The sequence below is a fragment of the Silene latifolia genome, unplaced genomic scaffold, assembly GCF_048544455.1.
Source record: "Silene latifolia isolate original U9 population unplaced genomic scaffold, ASM4854445v1 scaffold_361, whole genome shotgun sequence".
NCBI lineage: Eukaryota > Viridiplantae > Streptophyta > Magnoliopsida > Caryophyllales > Caryophyllaceae > Silene > Silene latifolia.
This window is the reverse complement of record NW_027413290.1, coordinates 9,842-29,231: the sequence shown is the minus strand read 5'-3', so window position 1 is coordinate 29,231 and position 19,390 is coordinate 9,842. Positions and strand designations below refer to the sequence as shown.

Below are 19,390 nucleotides of genomic sequence, written 5' to 3'. Positions count from 1 at the left end.
GTTGTTATCTTGGGTATAAAACCTTGGGAGGGATTCTCTACTTGAATCCTTGTTCATCCAATTAAGGAAAGCTCAAGAACAAGGGAGTAGGAGAACTCTCTTGTGCCCTTTGATCCGAAATATCAATGTAAGAATAAAGATTTCTTCCTTTTTACTTATAGTTTGCACGCATAAGATCATCTTTTAATTTCATGACTAAATTAAAATCATAATATATATGAATATGTTGAGTAAAGAGATATAGATTTCTAATAAAAGTAGTATCAAGAGCCTTGGTTGTTTGCATGCAAATCGGTTAAAGTTTTTCCGAGTTATTCGATTAACATATAAAACTTGTAAATTTGTGTTATTATGATATATCACGAAATAAAATTATGCATGTTAAAGTTTCTGGTCCTAAAATGTTTTTAGGATATTTTGGTTAATTTATGGATTTTTATTGTTCATCTTATATACTAATGGCATTAAAAATATGATTTTATGATTAAAATGTCATTTTCGGACTAAAATTAGCTAAACTTCGAATTTTCCAGTGATTTTTGGATATGTTATCACATGTTTTATTTTTAGATGACCTGGAAATTTTCAGAATTTTTGGAGTTTTTATGCTCGAAATATGGATTTTCATGATAAAAAATCAATTTAGATGAAAAATAGGTTAATATGAGATAAATTTCGAATCTAATCATAGAAATTTAGTATGTTGTCACATGCAATTTTAAAAGATGTGTGTAAAATAATAGGCTATATTGAAATCTTTATGCATGATTTATGAATTTTTGATGAAAAATAGCATAAATAGTGACTTAATAAGTGAATAATTGCTAAAATATACTCCATGACTAAGGAAAAACGTCATATGTTGCATTTTATTATCTTTTTCAGATCTAAAATTGAAAAGTTGATGAATATATTTTTCTCATGTTTTTATGATTATATTTGTTAAAACCGATAAACCGCAACATAGTTTTTCCGATAATTTTACGAAATTTTAACCTAAGTTTTTGAAAATTAAGAGTATCATGGTATTTTTCCAGAATCTTCATATGTTTAAATTTCAAATTTTGAATTTATTTGAATTTTTGGTGATTTATTTGAAGTTTATAGCATTTTATTGTAATTTTGGGTCCATTAATGAACAATTTTAAGAAATATAAGTTAATTATAGTCAAATAGTTAGTAGAGACTAATTTTGAGTCCTAAGAGGTTAGGGTAATTAACTTATGCATAAATATGAATTTATGTAATTTATTGTGATTTAGAAGTTGAATCGCGTTTAACCCGTTAAATATACGATATTGGCTCCTTAAAGGGGATTTAGCATAAAATTGGGCATGTTTATACATATTATAATGCTGCATTTTATTTATGATTGTCATAATTTTATTTTATGTAATTTTTGAATTATGTAATTTACTTAGTATGGCCTTTGTTTTAATTAGTATTACAGAAATGTATGGGAATATCGATCTGATTGTAATTTATCATGGATCTCAATCACCATTTTGTAATTTAATAGATTTATTTTTATTTTAATTACAAATGTATAATAGGAAATTATGTAATTTGTTATGAATTTAATTATTCCGGAGTTCTTCAAGACTATGGTCATTACCTCAATAAGAAAATGTATAAAAGGTGTTACATAAAGACTAAGAACCGGGTTCAAGGGACCAATGGAGTTGGTTTCCGAATGTGTAATAGTTAATTAGATTTTCTATTTTAGGAAGGCCATACTAGGATTTATTTTATGATTTGCATTTTATTTATATGTTGCATGCATCGCTAAATCGCCACAACTAAAACATGCATTATCTTTTTAATCGAGTTTATCGATCGTGTCAATTACAATTATCGTAGTTCACCGTCTTTAGTTCACTTACTTGATAGATAAATTAAGTCATCTTAAAAATAAACAATCGCTACCCTGGGTACGATCGAGTGAATTTGGATCATGGACAGTATTTATTCGAATTTGGGCTGAGCTGAACGGGAGGTCCTGGCTTTACTGGAGTTTTCTGATTTTGTTAATTATGCGATTAAGGTATTTAAACATAATCAGTTATTGTTTTAAATCACTTTCTAAAAACCTAAAACCCCTTAAGAGAGAAAGCCACCACTTCATCTTCCTAATCGGTTTCTTTAGCAATTCCTATGAGTTTGGATCTCGAATCATTTATCATAGTCGTTGATTCCTATGTAAAGGGTAAGCTTTTAATATAGTTTTTATAATGTTTAATTAAGTTTGCATTAAACCCTAATTTAGGTTCATTTCTTTAGATTGTGATTACGATATCATTTGTATGTTTGTCAATGATTAGGAGGAGGTTTTAAAGAAGAGCTTCTTTTGATACTTCTAGAGACCTCAAATTATGCTTTGCTAAGGATTTCTTTGTAAAGAGTATTAGTCCCATAAAAGGATATTGACAGGATCAAACAAAGGGTTTGATTCTGGCGATCGGGACATCTGATTGTGATGGTGATTGGTTGTCTGGTTCTAGATTTGAGTGGGGTCACTTATGATTGACTTCACGCCTAGTTTCGCCCTTCGTGGAACCCGCCATGAAAGGACAAAGTGCACATTAATGGGAATCATAAATCCAATCGCTTCTGTATGAGCTACTCATTGAAATGGGAACATTCTGCAAACCCCCACCGGTAGGACGAGGTCCAAAGGACAAATAGAATGAGATTGATACAATTGGAGAAGTTGTGTGATTAGTAACGTTTAAATGTTTTAAAAACCTATCAATCCCGGTGATCCATTGTCTTAGGTGGTGGCGATTGCTAAGGTGGAATATCTTGATAGTTGTTAAAGATCTAGTTAGGATGGAGTCATCACATATCGTAGTCTTTAGTCTTCCGTTGTATTTATTAGAATACATTTTCAAATATACTGGTTTATAGTTCGAGAACAAATGATTTCATTGTACTTGATACATGGTTTTGTAATGTAATCACTTAAACTTATTTAATAAAGTATGTTTCTTCATCAGTTTTTGATTATCATGCCTTAATTGTGACGATTAAGTGCAGCATCCTTATACCGAGTGGTCCTAAGGCACTTGAGTAATGTAAAAGGGTGTTACAAATGGTATCGAGCGACGATCCTGAAACTCCTAACCAATGAATCTAATGAATCAAGTGGAGTCAATTAAAATGAACTAGGGTAAAGGTCATGTAGAGCTAATGCAAAGACTTGGGAGACGATCCTAAAGTCGGAATGAACTAAATTTACAATTTTCGAACCTTGAAACCATGGGATATGTGTTAATCGTTATGTGCTTATTTATAAGTCTGTCAGTAACTATTTATGTAGTAGTATGTTGTATGAATTGATGGATGAAAGATGATAATGACGTGAATCAGTATGTTGGTTGATTAGTAAAGCACTCGAAAAGTATAATTATTGATACATGTAATTTGACATGTTATAATTACGTAAGGAAAAGTGTTTTGTCTATATATATATATAAAGCGATGTGTAAGTATACATGTTGTTGTTGTCGTGTTGAGTAAAACCAGAAAGGTTGGGAGTGTGAATTGAACATGTCTTGGGTGAATATGTTGAACGAATATGGTGGGTAAATATGGGGTATGATGGATGAATTAGTGGAAAAAGATGAATCATCGTGATATGATAACATGGTAACATGGTTCCGGATTAAGCATGTTATATAATGGAAGTTATTTTATAGTGTTGTTATGTTAGTAACATGGAATAGGATTTGTAATGTAGGAGTATGATTTGTCTTACGAAAGGCTATAGAATAAAAGCATGTGGGTAGTGCATGATGAATGTTGTTGCTTTGTTTTGAAAATAATAATATGTGATTGGGGCTAATGGTTTCATGAGTATTGGGTTGTTTTCGCTTAACTTGACTTTGTTGTTTAGTAGTTGTTTGGAAGTAAAAATCAAATAATTATGTCGTCGCTACATTGCAAAGTTGTCTTTAAACTGTTATAACTTGAGATGTGTAAATGATTTTAATGTGATTCCAATTGGAGGTGATAGCTTGTTCTTTTACGATTCTAACGATAGGTCACACGCCCAAACGACCAAGAAAATGAGTGAGTTATGGGATCTTTACGAAATCGGGATACAGTCTGAGATTAGGGTACTCGATCGAGTATCCTTGGTACTCGATCGAGTAAGGGGGGCACTCGATCGAGTACGTTAGTTACTCGATCGAGTAGCCCTGGTGATTTGTTTACGTGCTTCTGATCTTCACCTACTCGATCGAGTAAGTCCCTTACTCGATCTAGTGACCCCTATTTTGGGTCATATGCTTATCTTTTGACTTGTTGCATATTATGTTTAATTCAAAGGCGTTATTTTGCTTCTTTATGCATTGTTTTACATGTATGTTGGTCTTGACGCGTAAGTTACCCAATTTTGTGGTGTAAAGAGTGGCACCTATGATGAGTATGAGTTCGGTGGGGAGGACATGATTTATATGTGTTTATATTAGTAAGACTTAATTGAGGCGAGCAGCATGTTGTGTGAGACGAGATGAGTGACATGATTGTATGTTGAGTAATGAAAATGTAAGTGAATGTGGGCAAGGCATGATGTAAGTTTAAGGAACGTGAGAATGAAAAGATTGAAAGAAAGGACGTGGATAAAAGAACTTGGATGTATAATAAATTATGGAGGGAGATGGTTAGAAATAGTTTTGAGTAAGAACATATGTAATGAAAGGTTGTTTGGAAATAGTGGTATATAGCGAACTTAATGGGACATGTCGCGACGTGGATTTGCGAGGTAGTGATCGAGTTTGGAAATTTGTGTTATCGAGAGACGAAACTACAGTGTGATTTCCTTGGGTAATTAACGGTATTAAATGAATTATGATTTCTAGAGATGTAAAAAGGAGATGCGAATTGTTTGAACATTAAACGTTGATTCTATGGATAGATTAGTGGCAAGTGTGAGTGATAGCATAATAAGAGAAGGTCCATGGTAAGAAAGAGTGGGACGATGTCGGTAGAAAGTAATGGAATTTGAGTTTTGAAGCAACGAAGGGGTAACTGGATTTCTAAAGAGTTAGCTAGAAGGAATAAGGAGTTGAACTATTAATTGGTATTATTGAGTGTAAAGAGAAAAGAAGGATAAAAGTAAGCTGAGGAAAATATTCACCGGAGTTATGTGATATAAAGGTAAGGAATCATCGAAATGTGTGATATTATCATGAGGATGTTAGTTAATGGTTATATGGGAGCTTGTAATGACAACATGTTTAATAATGAGTTTCGAGAAATTAAGGAAAGTAAGAAGTTAGTAAAATATCTACATGATATGAGATTTTGGTGGAGAAATGGATGATGATTCAATTAAGGAAAATATTGGGAAGAATGTTGAGGTAATTTTGTTCATGGATTCGATGTTCGTTGTTTGGGATGTTAACCAAAGATAGAAAAGAAATCATGATGTTTAGAGATGAGTGAAGAGGTTTGATGTCCTGGACAAACTGGTAGTGTTATGGTCTTTGACTAGTGGTTAAGGGTAAGGGTATATTAGAAAAGTGGCAATTCTAAAGAGGCTGATTTTGTAAAGACTGAATTGATAAAAGTATGGTTGTCAGGAAGTATAAGACATAGTCTTAGGAGGTGGTTTCTCATAATGAGTGTTAGCGGTATGGTTATGTATGGCGGAAGGTCTTTGGTGATGCGAATGGAAGAATGTGATGAGGGCATGCGAGTTAAGCTCGGACAACGGGTAACCTTTGTTGAGTGGTAACTTACGTGGTCAGGATTGACTAGTTGGTTGTGATTACGGGTCTATGATATGTGTAAATGTTTGTGTGAGGTTCTGACCTCACAAGATGTGGTATGGTATGATAATTATAAAGCTGTTTTATGAATGTTCTGTAATATATATGTTGGACACGGTAGTCTAATTGAATGATATCCAAAAAGGTAATAATTTGATTAATTTGACATGGCTAGTTATAATTTTATGTGTATTAATAACACACGTGTATTCCGTGAAATGGTAGAGATGATGTTCATGAGATGCTTATCTGTTTATCCATATAATATGTTGCGTTGTGATTGAGTAAAGTGGATTTGAGTAAGTTTTCTTGTCCGAAATGTTATTTCCGAGTCAGTATTTATGGAATTGTATGTAGTTGTGATGTCTATCGATGTGGTTGTGGTGCCTCGGGTGGTGATCCGGGTTCGATATTTAGTGTTGTGATGCGGGTATTTTCGCACTACGGTGTGGCTGTTGGTGGCGGTGTTGTGATGCCGTCACCGGTTGTGGTGGAGTAGGCGGGATGATTATGATACGAGTTTTCTTTGAAAGTGCATACCGGTTATACATAGATTGTTGTTTTGTTGCTAGTTGTTCTTTGTGAGTTTTGGTTGAACATGTAGACAGTTGTCTTGCTTATTGATGTTTTCTTTACCAGGTTAAGTTAAGAATGAGGTAGAGTATGATATGAAATAGAGTTGAATATGTTTTCGTTGTTGTCATGGTATAGTGATATTCCGTTGATGGGACACGGTTGTGAGAGGTTGTTACAGTAATTTTGATCTTGTTCTAGATAAGGCTTTAGTGGACATGGTAATGGCAAGTGATTCGTAGAACATGTGTAGTAATGATCTGATATATGCAGGTGGTTCATAATCCTTTGTTGAGACAGTGAGTGTAGGGCGTTGAGTAATTAGTGTCGTGTTAAGTTATGTATGAGGCTTGCGGTAATAAAAGAAAGGAACTTGAGGATCTAGTGTGAGTGTACGTAACAAGTGTGGATCGTGAGTTATGCTTTTGGTGGTAAGAGTTTTATGTAGTTTATATAGAGAGGTGTGTCATGTTGCGGTAATAGGAAACAAGTGAAGTTTTGGGTTAAATTAAGGATTTTGTGGTATAGGTTAGGTGGTGTGACGAGAGAAGTGAAGTATGAGAGTTGTTTAAGTAAGTGAGCCTTAGGTAGGTGCATGGCGAGTGTTTAGATTATAGGTGGTTATCTTTGACATGCGATGGTGATGAGGATTATGAAAAGATATATCTAGGATTTAGTATTAGTGAGTTACGAGGACGTAACATTTATCTTAAGAGGAGTAGGAGGCGATAAAAGAGAGTTTCATGGTGGTGCATGTTGTAATATAATTGGAAGTAGAGTGTTAGCGTAGCGTAAAGGAGGGATTTGTTTTGTGGATAATACTTATAAAAGGCCATGGCCGTGCTTGTAGTAGTGTGATGCTTCAGAGTGTGGGAATTTTTATATAATGTTGTGATTGGAGGATGATGTTATGAGTCCGAGTAAACTTCGAGGGCGAAGTTCCTTTTAAGGGTGGTAGAATGTAACATTCCGTTTGATGTCTAGGAGTGTCTTGATTTTGGATTTGATAGTGGATGATATTATGGAGCTAGCAGTGTTAGTGGATGGTGGTTGGTTATGTATGAAGTGGGTGTCGTGAGAGATATATATGTGGTGGATGCGATATCGTGAGTCATGTTAAGGAAGTAAACATAGTTGGTGGAGTGGGTGTTAAGAGTTCATGTTTTATGTTTGGTCGAGTTTTTGAGTTCTTAGTTATGTTGTTGTGTCTTGGTCGAGTTAGTATGTTTGTTTTAGAGTATGGGTTGAACTTCGGGGACGAAGTTCTTTTTAAGGAGGGAAGACTGTAATACTCCGTATTTATAAGTCTTGGGGTACTCTATCGAGTAGGCCTTACTCTGTCGAGTAAGGGTAAGTTGCGTTTTAAAATAGTTTCTGACCTGGGTACTCGATCGAGTAGTCAGTACTCGATCGAGTAAGGAGGTACTCGATCGAGTACCTTGGGTACTCGATCGAGTGTCCTATTTACTGGGGAGTTTTCTCGGGTTTTGTTAATTATGCGATTAAGGTATTTAAACATAATCGTCATTGTTTTAAATCACTTTTGCAAAACCTAAAACCCTGTTTAAGAGAGAAAGCCACCACTTCATCTTCCTAATCGCATTCTTAGCAATTCCCGGAGTTCAGACGGTCGGTTCTTGTCGTTTTTCGTGTCGTTGGATTCCTTGCGTCGAGGGTAAGCTTTTAATATAGTTTTTATAATGTTTAATTAAGTTTGGTTAAACCCTAATTTAGGGATTTGGGGGTTTTTGTGTAGATTGTAATTCGGTAGTGTTTGTATGTTTGTATGATAGGAGGAGGTTTTGTAGAAGAGCCTTTTGATACAAAATTGTAGAGACCGTCGATAATTATGCTTTCCAGGTAGGATTTCCTACTCGCATTGGTCCCATAATGGGATATTGGTGATGTCTTTGTAATTAGTTGTTTGATATGATGATTGTGATTGTGATTGTGATGGTGATTGGTTGTCTATGGTTCTCGAGATGCGTTCTCGGGTGGTGGGGTCACTTGCGGGAGTGACTTCACGCCCTAGTTTCGCCCTTCGTCGAACCCGCCACGGAAGGGGATGTGCACATTAATGGGACAGGGTTATCGCTCGGTATGATGAGCGGGGCTTAGGTGGAACGGCTGCGGTCCCCCATCAAGCGTGGCTGTCCAAAGGGATATCGAGTGATTGAGATTGATGGGATTGGAGTAGTTGTGTGTATGTGTGACGACTAAGCGTTGTGTATCTTACTTGTTGATATATATATATAAGTTGTGTGATTAGTAAATCGACCCCGTTTAAATGTTTTAAAAACTGTGGTGATCCATTCGGGGTGGTGAGCGATTGCTTGGGTGTATATCTTGGATACGCGTGGGATCTAGCTGGGGATGGAGTCATCACATATCAGAGTCTTTAGTCTTCCGCTGTGTTTATTAGAACAGTTCCTTTCAGTTGGTTTATAGTTTGAGAACAGTTGTATTTTGCTTACAGTTGGTTTTGTAATGTAATCACTTAAACTTATTTAATAAAGTATGTTTCTTCATTGTCATATGATTATCATGCCTCGGGTAACCGAGATGGTAGCATCCTTATACCTGAGTGGTCCTGGTAAGGCACTTGGAGTATGGGGGTGTTACAGTGTCAATTACAATTATCGTAGATTCACCGCTTTAGTTCACTTAAAACGTGATAGATAATAAATTGACATGACCTCTCGCTAAAATAATCAATTGAGACTTAGCCTTACCAAAAAGTAGAAACCATGAAAACCTATTTCGTGAGGGAGTACACTCGGCCACACCGGGGTACAAACCTTGTTACGTAGGGGAAGTGGGTGATAAATGTCTATCCACCGAATTCATGTTGATGAGGGTTTCATCGGCCACACCTTGCCCAAGTTAATGTGGGTTTGGATCATGGACACATTTATTCGAAATTTGGATTGAACTCAACAAAAGTTTTTGACAAGGGTTTCATCGGCCACACCGTGCCCTTGTCGGATGGGTTTTGGGCTAAAGATAAATGTTAATGTAATTTTATCGACCAAGAGTTCGAAAAGTAGAATCGATTAAAGCGTTAATCCACCGAGTTATATTGATAAGGGTTTCATCGGCTACACCGTGCCCAAGTTAATATGAATTTGGGTCTTGGAATCATTTATAAAGTTGGGTAGAGGTCACTAGATAAATGTAATAAACTTGTTTAAATTAAAAATTTTACGAGTATTATTATGAAAACGACACTTGTTTTACTCCTTCTATTTTGTTTTGTAGACCGCTTCTATTTCTCATAACAAATGGCTACTCCAAACCCAAACGCCACACCTCTCGCTAATACTTCATGGCTCCGATCCTTCATGGATCGTTGTAAACTTGAAAAGAATGGGTCAAATTTCTCCGATTGGGATGCCCAACTCAAATTAGCCGCCCAAGGTGACGACAAGCTTCGTTACCTTATTGAGGCCTCTCCACCCGAACCTAATACTAGGTCGACCGCCGCCACTAGGGAAGCATATGAGGCTTACCATAAGGAGTCCGCCGCAATGAAAAACGTGTGATCTTTGCGATGGAGGCGGATCTCCAAAGGAGAGCCTTTAAAATGGGCACCGCTAATGAAATCTATTCCAAGCTTGTGACAATGTTTTCACAAACTCCGTGGATCGTCCAATATGAGGCGGCCGCGGCATTCTTTGATCTCGACTTCAAAGAGGGCCAAAAGGTTTGCCCTCATGTGCTCAAATTAATGGAGCTAGTCGAGACCTTGAAGATTCAAAAGGTTTAAATCCCCAAAGAACTCATTGTAGATAGGATTCTACACTCCTTATCCAAAGTCAAGGCATATGTTCAATTCCGGGTGAATTTTAACATGCAAGACAAGGACGTGTCTCTTGAAGAGTTGCACAAGTTACTTGTGCAAGCCGAAAGAGACATGGTGTTAAATGTCAACCCACCTAAGGATGTGCTTAACATTAGCACCAAAAGCAAGGGGAAGTTCAAGAAGAATGGGAAGAAGGGTAAGAAGCAAGCTCCCACTTTCACCAAAGCTAAGACTTATGAAGCTAGCACCTCCAAGATCAAGAAGGGTCCTCTTGATAAATGCCATTATTGTAATGGTGTCGGACATTGGAAAAGAAATTGTTCCAAATACCTTGGTGATATTAAGACTGGAAAGATCACTCCAGTAGGTAAATGACTATCATTTCTTTTATGTTTCTATTTCAACTATGGTATTGTGATACAAAGTTGTGATAATGTATCCCCTTTTTATTGTAACTAGGGCCTCCACCAAGCAAGGACAAGGGAAAAGAAAAGCAAGCTTGAGAAACCATCGAGAAGCTAGGAATAGCTTCCATGAAGCTTCGCTTTTTATTGTCTTATTTTAATTATGTTTCGGATTTTAGAACCTTTTGATTTCCGTGTTCGACATGGAAATGTATTTTGGATAATGGTTGTATTTTGGATAATGGTGGCTTGGTTTGCAACCCAAGTCACCCGTTTTATCGTTTTTATCCTTGTTCTAAAATTCGTCTTTATCCGCTTGCTCATAGAAACATATGATTATTCACTTAAAGTGATCTAATAGAAAACTATAATGATGGGATTCATTATATGACCACAAGCAAAAGACTTGTGTATGATCATTTACAAAGTGATATTGAGTTAATGAACTCTCTTAAAGGAAAGTTAATCACCAAGTACACTTACAAAATCTAAAACAATTAGTCAAACTATGAGATAGTTCTCCTTATACTTCAAAAATCATTATTTGTGTCTCATATGCTATCTTTGAATCTCTAGTGTATTTATTCTAAAGATAGAGTGGGAGAAAAATGAGGACACAACACCAAGATAAATTTGTGTACTTGTGTAAATGAGATCTACGCAAGGGAGAATGATTTGAATAAAGGTATATCTATTGATATAGTATGCCCAATAGATGAGATCTATGGTCTCGAATAGATCTACATGACAAAAGAGACCAAGTGAACTAATCAAAAGAATATTTTCTCAAGATAGAGGACACAACACCAAGATAAATTTGTGTACTTGTGTAAATGAGATCTACGCAAGGGAGAATGATTTGAATAAAGGTATATCTATTTATATAGTATGCCCAATAGATGAGATCTATGGTCTCGAATAGATCTACATGACAAAAGAGACCAAGTGAAGTAATCAAAAGAATATTTTCTCAAGATAACTACACGAGGAGACAAAAAGAAAGTTTTGGAAGAAAATGACTAATGTAAAGTCTTAACAAGAGTTTTGACTAGTTTATGATAAATTTTGACCAATAGTTTCAACATTGATATTTACTTAAGAGCCTAAATAAATCAAAGTTACATCCTAGAAAATAAATGAGATTTATGACTAGAAGTTGCAAGGATTGATATACCGATATCCTCAATAGCTAAGTTAAGAATTAACCACGCTAATGTCATTACTTAACCTCATTATGAAAATGTATAGGTTAAACCTCCTTCCGAAAAGGGTATTTTGAAGGACGTGTATTAGATATTATTCATATTTAAATAATGACATTGCTACTCATCATTATGATATGAATGAGTTAGAGATTAAAATCTCTTTCCATAAGGATAAGGATATGATGGGAACATATATGGTTTTATCTCAATAACTTAGCAAAGCAACAAATCTCAATTCTTGAAATGTTTCAATTGAGTAGTCAATTACGAAACATCTGGAATTAAGTGGGAGTTTGGAAATTATCTTGTGAAGACATGGAATTTAGTGGGAGCAATCATCCTGTAAAGGTTTATAACTCATTACTCATTGGGAATGACGAGCTAATACTATTCTTTCACAAAGACGTATTTGAGTTTTCAATTCTGGATGAAAAATGGACTATGATGAATCCAATCACATCATGAGATGTTGGATAAGTATTGAGATATACGCATCAAATCAACAAGAAACGTAGGTTATTCATATCGATGAAAATGGAATTACCATAAGCAGTCATGGTCATTCATTGAACCTAAGTATAGTTGATGGCATGATTATAAGTTACTAATGTTTCCGCCATTAGAATAATCATGCACATGTCCAATAATAAATCATATGTATAAGAGCATGATGATTCATTGGCAAGCCATAAAATAATCGTCATGTATTCTCGAGGAGAATCCGATGAGCGATTTCAGTGTTGGACAGAACACTATGTTATGTGTCAAGAGGTTGCACATATTAAAGAAAATCCGAACACGCGTAAGGATTTATGATAATCCTAAGCTTTTCAGCTAAAAGGAGAAATTAGAATTTTGGAAAAGTACTTAGTTGAAGTAATAAGTTACTCAAAACTAGTATTTCCTAATTTGCTAGGACTTGTGAGAAGTGCTAGGCTAATCTTCTTGACAAATTGTTGCAAGACTCTGCAAAACATTTACCTAGTGCATTATGAGTGGATGGAGTACTTGATCAGTGCAAGTTGAATCATTCACCGCATATTCATTGGTTATGTGATAATCAACAGGAAAGTTCTTTCAAGATAAAGAACCCAATCCGAGGTTGGGAACCCATATGTGTACTTGGTAAAGTTCATGCTATGAGAGATAACATGAACGTAAAAGGAAAATGCGATTATAAGAAGTATGAACACATGGACATGTGGTATGTTAAACTTCTATTGCAATCAACAAGTGTTTACACACTTACGACTTGCATCACAAGGTTGTAATATTGTATTGACTACCCGAATGTGATGTCGACATTTGTCGTTTGAAGTTATTATTAACTCACCTTATACTTTGTTACGTCTAACGGGTTGTAGAGACAATTGAACCCCGTTTAAGTGAACACGGATTAGCATTGTATTAGCCCATAGTTACTTACATGAGGTGACATCTCGAAGTGACTAGAATGTGATGCTATTGATGGCAAGTTCAAGTGCCATGGAGTCATATGAGAATGACTAGTCGATCACATAGTGCATCATTTGGGAACATTTTGTCGGGTCTTATGACCGCTTATAGAGTTCTGGCAAATTTATATAGCCTGTCGTGGCGAGAGCTACTATAGTATTCTAATGAGTCGATTCTTTTGACTAAAGACTATTCGCCTAAGATGGCACAGTTTCAGATTAACTTTGATTTGTGTTACTACGACCTTCGTAAATGGGGTCAAATGGGCATATTTTGGGTTATGATGGTTGTGGCTGGTCGAAGGGAATGAGTGAGATAGGAATTGTCCACCCCTTGTCACGGTTATAACAATATCTCAGGGCCACTCGAGGAGTAATGAACTGGAAATGCGTGGCCACGCTTGGAATGAATCCATGATGGATAAATCCGGTCAATCAGTTATTCTCCAGATCGAGGAAACCACTCTCGATATGATCACTTGCAAGTACGACCTGAAAGACACCTTGCATTGAGTGGGAGATAGTAATAGGACAAGAGAATTGGTGATGCACACTTGTCGAGGACAAGTGGGAGATTGTTGGAATATGTGTCCTCCGACAATAATGCGATCACAACTGTTGATCACATGTTTAAGTCTCATTTTAAAGAATACAATTGGAAAGTAATATTTTACTGTCAACTGGTCCACACATATCGGTAATGATTGGCTGACTAGAGTTTGACATTACTGTCGTGAGACGGTGGTGACCAGTTGATCCCCTTAGGTCATACCTAAAGGGTAACATTCTTAATTGATCATTTAATTGATCGTATGACGATACGGGCCAATTAAATTACTTAAAATTGACGGACGATTTTGGAAGTAATATTTACGTGTCTCGTTGTAATTTGATTAAATAAGATACGGTCTAAGTAATCGAATTGTTTTATTACTTAGATGAAATTATTGTTTAAAGAAACAATTGCATTTGAATGAATAAATTATTATAAATACAAGATGTTGTGATTTATAATTGGTAAAATATTTTGGTACAAGTAATTATGAATTACTAAGTCGATTTTGTATATGACGTATTTTTATTAATGCGTTGATTTTTAATATGTTAAAAATACATAACAATTTTATGTGACATGTGACAAATTGACAAAAATAAAATGGAGTCTATTTTATCTATATGTACCGAAATTAAGGGGAGGATTAGGAATATATTATGTTGATTATGTTAGTGGTAAACATAATCATTTCCTCCTAAACCTAGCCATGCAACCCTACATAATCTTGTGAAGACCACCTTGTGCATGCATTGGTCCCTTCCTCCCCATGCCACCCGGTTTTTCAAAGAGGAGAACACAATGGTTTTTCTCTTTATTTTTACCTAATATACACTACCAAAAAGAGTTTAGTGTATTATTCATTCATTCATCTAAAAATTAGAATTTTAGAGAGATAAAATCTTCCTTCTCTTCCCTCTCTCTTAACCGAAATAATTGAGAGACCAAATAATATTTTTGGGTCAATTTTTATACAAAATTAATATTGTTCTAGTAATAATAATATTAATTTTATTAAGTTGTTATCTTGGGTATAAAACATTGGGAGGGATTCTCTACTTGAATCCTTGTTCATCCAATTAAGGAAAGCTCAAGAACAAGGGAGTAGGAGAACTCTCTTGTGCCCTTTGATCCGAAATATCAATGTAAGAATAAAGATTTCTTCCTTTTTACTTATAGTTTGCATGCATAAGATCATCTTTTAATTTCATGACTAAATTAAAATCATAACATATATGAATATGTTGAATAAAGAGATATAGATTTCTAACAGTAGTAACATAAATCAAAGTTAGTCTGAAACTGTGCCACCTTGGGCGAACAGTCTTTAGTCAAAAGAATAAACTCATTAGAATACTATAGTAGCTCTCGCCACGACCATGCTATATAAATTTGCCAGAACTCTATAAGCGGTCATAAGGCCCGACAAAGTGTACCTAACTTGTCTGCCTATGTGATCGACTAGTCATCTCACATGACTCTATGGCATTTGAACTTGCCATCAATCGCATCACACTCTAGTCACTTCGAGATGTCACCTCATACAAGTGACTATGGGCGAATACTATGTTAATCCAGGTTCACTTTAACGGGGTTCAATATTGTCTCTACAACCCGTTTGGATGTAACAAGGTATAAAGGAGTTTTCAGTTTTAAAAACTCGAACGACAAATGTGATTATCACATATGAATAGTCATTACCTGATTACTAATTCATATTTTTATAATCCAATTTGATCATGTATGTAGTTATTCATCTCAATCCAATTGAAATGACATGACTCATCATGTTAAGCCTTATGAGAAGGCTTTGGTTAGTAGGCTTTATCAACTTCTTGTACCTTACTCATCCTTACTACATACTCGTTTTCCTTTGTAATGTATACATTTGCATTACAAAACTTTCTGAGTACGTGTCTAGATCCAATCTAGACATAGGCCCTCAAGCCTTAGAATAGCTCCCACTGTTTTCATAGTGTGCGAGACTCATCCTTCTTGCACATCCCATGATTGCAAGTGCACTCAATTTCCGTTGTAAATATTTCTCATTGTTCTTTATTGCCTAGAACGATTCTTGAAAATCTATTTCTTAAATAACATAGCCACAATGGTATCTTAACCATCCTGATGTGTTTTGCTTATGGTTTTGTCGAAAACCATGCGCAATCTCAATTGTCAATTGTCATTTGTGTAACACCTGATGTGACCATAATTAGCGCATATTTAGCCCCCGAATTAGCCTTGTTCCCATGCTTTTTAGTGCATATTTGGGTCATTTCTTATCTTTAGTTCTTTGTCTTGCATATTCTTTGAGATTTTGAACCCTTGGTAGGAAAGGAGTAAGAATCTTGCATTTTCATGGCAAAACGAGACTAAATTGATCGAATTCAATGACCAAGCATCAAGGAGAGACAAGATTAGAAGGCCTTTGTACATATTATAGTAGAAGAGCAATGTTGAGAAAGGATCCTTGAGTCCCCAAGGAAATCCCCAAGGAATTTATGAAGAAAAGGGAAGAAAAGAAGAAAATGTCTTGCTGAGTGACAATCCGTGCGGATTGTCCCCAATCCGGCCGTCCCACAGCTGCACAATCCGTGCGGCTTTGCTATAATCCGCTCGGATTCCACCTCCACAATCCGCCCGGATTCCCCCGAATCCGCTCGGACCCCATCGCCAGAATCCACTCGTCCCGACCTTATTCCGCCCGGATTCCAGCACAGTGTGATTTCCTCTTCTCCAAGCTACGAAGAAAGAAGCCCTTCCTTCGAAAAATACCGGCTCCTCCTTGCTCAATCTAAAAAGTGTAATTACTAGTTTAGCCCTTAGTTAACCCTAATGCATCCTCCCTAATTTCCACTATAAATACCCCATTAGTCTTATTAGAGGAGCATGTTCTTCTTATCAATAATTAGAGTAGTTAATATCAATCAAATCTCTCTTTAGTTTTGTAATCAACAATTAATCAAGTTCTAATACAAGTTTTATTTCCTTAATCTCTCTTTTGTTCATCCTTTATTTTGGGTAATTGAAGATTATTTGGGTTATTGTTGGGAGATTGACAACCTCTCAATCAAGCATTCAAGTACTTCTTTTATCTTTGCTTTATTATTGGAATCATTAGTAGGTATAATTCTCTTAATCCCTTTTTAATTATTGTTAATTACTTTCATTTATTCATCATGTTTCATATTGTTGGTATGATTGACAACCTTGCTAGCATGATCAACATGATAATGAGTGAGTAGTCTCTTAGCTAGGGTTAATGGGTGATTAGGGGAAACCAACATGGGGAATGATTCATGCTTAAATTAATATGCTTTCATGTTTTATTTGCTTGCTTGTTTTGATCTCAACTCATGCACATGTTATGTTTGATGAAATGCTAAGCCTATGAATCCTTGCATTTACTATCATCTTCTATATTTTCAATGAGACTTGTAAGACATAACCCAACTCGAGTCTCATTAGACCATGCATGTTGTTGAGTAGGGAAGATTAAGCCGACTTGTAGGTGTTGTACAATCTAATCGATTCAATCCACCCAAACTTTCCTAGGATTGTAAGATATAACCCAACTCAATCCATCACAACAATAATTGCTTATAATTTGAGAACATGTTTGTATGATCAATTCCCATGATTCCCCTATGATCCCATGACACCCTAGTGCTTTTAATCAATTGTTTACACCCCTTTAATTCATCTTGCTTGTTTATTTTCATTGCTATTTTAGTTTAGTGACCTTCTACATCAACCCAAATTGTGACACCCCTAAGACACCACTAGTTGCAATAGAAATCTCATTTCAACTCCCGTCCCTTGGGATCCGACCTTTACTTGCCTCTTTACTAATTGTAGAGTTGTTTGTGAAGCTATAAATTGTGTTTTGATTCGACCGTGACCCAACGACCACATCTTTAATTGTGAATACGAAACGGACCCGATCAAAAATGGCGCCGTTGCCGGGGACGGTGTTTGTTTGATTTAGATTTCCTTTTTTATTGTTATTAGTTGTGTCTTTCTTCGCCTTGGGGAAGTAAAACTCCTCAAGATTTGTTCTAATTGTTTTCGAGTTGTTTGATATTTTGCATGTCTAGAAGGTTACAAGGTGATTTGTTACCTTTTGACCATGAAATCGAAAGAACCTTGACAAACAATAGGAGACTTGTTAGGAGGAATTTAAGAGGTATTAGTGAAGTTGTTCAACCCACTAGTGAGTTCGTCAATCCTTTCGCAATAGAAGGAGAGGAGAACCCATTACACAATACCCCACAAAATCCACCTACAATGCCTAAATTCTCGTCACACTCCGTACCCATCGAGGAGAATCTACCAAATGGTACTCCTACACCGCAACATCTAACCGGAAATTTTATTGCCAAGTCCGCCTTCATCCAATTAGTTGAGAGGAGCCAATTTGGGGGGATGCCTAGTGAAGACCCTCATTCTCATATGGTTGAAGGGCCTTGATAAGGCCACCCTCGGAATAGATTCTTGGAAGAAGTTGGCTCTAGCTTTCTACAAAAAATTCTACCCACCGGAAAAGACTAACATGCTAAGAGCTCAAATTATGGGTTTTAAGCAAAGGGATGAAGAATCTTTGTATGAAGCTTGGGAGCGGTTCAAGGGAATTTGTCGCTCATGTCCTCACCATGGACTTAGCGAATGGTTTTTGGTACAACAATTTTGGAATGGTTTATATGAAGATTCTAGGAACATTCTCAATATGGGATCGAATGGAATGTTCACCGAAGTTGATGACAATCAAACACGGAACAAAATTGAGGAAATGGCAGTCCATAACTCACAATATAGTAGACCTCGCAAGGCTACTAGAAGAGGAAAGCATGAAGTGGACTCCGTTACTCAATTGGGTGCTCAACTTAGTGCTCACATTGACATAATCAATTCGAAGTTTGAACAAGCTATGGCTAGACTTGAAGAAAACTCAAAATCATCAAAGCATCATGTTAATGCCATGGCGGCATCCTCATCAATCCCAAGTGGGATATGTGAGAATTGTGGAACTTTGGGACATGACCAAGGTGAATGTCGGGGAACAAATGAACAAGTGAATGCTTTCCAAGCATACAAGAGTGGTACCCCTTATTCCAATTTTTACAATGAAAACACCAAATTCCATCCAAATCTCTCATACAAAAGCCAAAATGTTCACAACCCTCAAACAACATACACTCCACCACCCATGAGAAACCAAAATCAAACACCCTTTTACAATCAAAACCAAGGTTACCAAAATCAAAATCCATACAATCACCAAAATGACCAAGGTTTTGATGTCCAAAAAGCGGTCCTCCAAATGCAAAAGAATCAACAAGAATTTTAAACTCAAATGCAAAAAGATAGCCAAGCAAAGGAAACCACCATCAACAACATTCTAGCTCACACCAAGATGTTGGAAACACAATTGACTCAACTAGCATCTTCAAGCTCACAAAGACAAAAGGGGCAATTACCACCTCAAAGTAATCCCCCTAGACATGAAACGGTTAGTGCCATTCACTTGAGAAGTGGTACAAGGTATGAAGCACCGAAGAAGCAAGTTGAGGATGAAGTTGTGGAAGCTAGTGAAAAGGAAGAAATTGTGCAAAGCTCCAAAGATGG

General features: G+C 36.1%; 1 non-coding gene across 1 annotated transcript; it reads right to left on the bottom strand.

Moving 5' to 3' along the window:
• Window positions 1–18,317: 18,317 nt before the first annotated feature.
• Window positions 18,318–18,424, bottom strand: LOC141639382 (small nucleolar RNA R71). Its single transcript, XR_012542502.1, has one exon. It is a non-coding gene; the product is annotated as a small nucleolar RNA R71 (small nucleolar RNA).
• Window positions 18,425–19,390: the final 966 nt, after the last annotated feature.